This window comes from Typopeltis vanoorti, chromosome 22, assembly GCF_054136105.1.
Source record: "Typopeltis vanoorti isolate ZY-2024b chromosome 22, IOZ_Tvanoo_1.0, whole genome shotgun sequence".
Classification (NCBI taxonomy): Eukaryota; Metazoa; Arthropoda; class Arachnida; order Uropygi; family Thelyphonidae; genus Typopeltis; species Typopeltis vanoorti.
This window is the reverse complement of record NC_143570.1, coordinates 43045682-43047561: the sequence shown is the minus strand read 5'-3', so window position 1 is coordinate 43047561 and position 1880 is coordinate 43045682.

Sequence of the window (1880 nt, the reverse complement as noted above, 5' to 3'; positions counted from 1 at the left end):
TTACCACTGTGATATCACTGCTTGATTCATTTAGAAATTTTTCAAAGTAATTACTCTATACTTCAAGGATATCTTTTTTTCCTGTTTTCATGTAACCTTTATCATCTCTAACTCCTTTTACAGCACTCTTTCCTCCATTTCTGAGTTTCTTCAACAACCACCAGAATATCCTACCACCTTCTTGATATTTATTTTCTATGTTCTTGCCAAAGTCCTCCCATGACTTTTGTTTAGCTAGTTTTACACAGTGTTTAGCATCCTTGCATTTGTCTCTGTATTCTCTAAGAGCACAAGCTGACTTATTTTCCAGGAACTTTTGATATGCTTTCTTCTTTTCCTTCACTGCCTCTTTATCTTCCTGTTTCCACCATGGAGTTCTGATTTTTCTATCCTTGCAGACAACCTCACCACCTGCCTCTCTGGCTGAATCAATCAGGGTTTTATTCAAAGTTTGCCACTGAATCTCCAAAGTTTGGTTCCTGTTCTCAAACGCTTTCATTTTTCTTTCAATAATCTTTGTGTATTTTAGTCTACAGTTCACTTCTGAGAACTGCTCTACTTTTATTCGCTTTTAAACTTTCTTACATGTTATTCTTTTCAATATGAAATTCAATTTTATCCTGCTCAAGACTAAATAGTGATCACTTCCAATTTCAAATCCTCTGTACACTCTGGCGTCCTGCACCAGGAAGAAAATATCACTCTCAACAATAACATACTTATTGTTGATAGTGATGATATTGTTCATAGATCTTATTCCTTGCCTCTTCTCTCCATGTGAATTTGTGACATTTGTATGTTGGAACATGGTGTTAATAATAACCAGTCCATGTCCTGAGCAGAAATCCAATAGGTATTTGCCATTATTATTAGCTTTGCTCTTTTCTCCAAATTTTCCCAAAATATTTTTTGTGTCTGACAATCATTTCCTACTCTGCTATTTAGATCCCCAACAAGGACCAACTTTTCCTTTTTCATTCTGTCAGTTGCTTTTTCTAAAGCATCAAAAAATTCCTCCACTTCTACCTTAGTAGAACCTTCTGTGGGACCACAGGCACAAATCTCATTGTCCAATTCCCCATTCTGATATTTGCCCACATCACTCTACTTGAGATTACCTGCCATTTAAGAAGATTAGCTTCGTATTTTGTGTTGAATACTACGGCTACTCCTTCTTTTCCTTGCCTGAATATAATATTTTGTATTTATTGCTCAGAAAAATCTCACCAGTTTTTGTCTTTTTTGTTTCAGTCACCCCTATTATGTCGATCTGGTACTTATCTAATTCCTCAGCTAGCTCCATTTCTTTTCCTTTCAGGCTTCGTATGTTGATAGTAGCGATCTTTAACTCTGGTGATGTTGAGTTGGGGTGTGCTTTCAGATTTGTTCCAATAGCTGACTTTTCGCTTCGCTGTTCGCCCTGGTTCCCTTGCGAAAACAACAGGGGGCCTTGTTTAACCGGGCGACGCACCAGCCGGCATGACATTTTGTCATGTTGTTCCATCATTTTCTATATTGGTTTAAGCCAATAATAATACAATTTTGTCGGCTAAATCCCAAATTACCAGCCCATGGTCTGTTCTCCGCATTCATTTAAAGGCTATGTGGAGGTCTCCTCTCAGTTATACAGCTTTGACCCCTAAGCCCCCCCTATCAAAATATGGAACCATATCAAATATATGGGAAAGTTTAATCCGGATAACACAATATTTTTTTTTAATTGAGACCTTTACTTCTTACATTAATCTAATATTATCTTTAATTGAATTTATAAATTAAAATTGTTATATAAAATTGTGAATTAATACCTTTAATTTATTCATCACTCTGAAATTTACCTCTCTTTAATGCTTAACAATGTAACGTCACGCGGTTCGTTC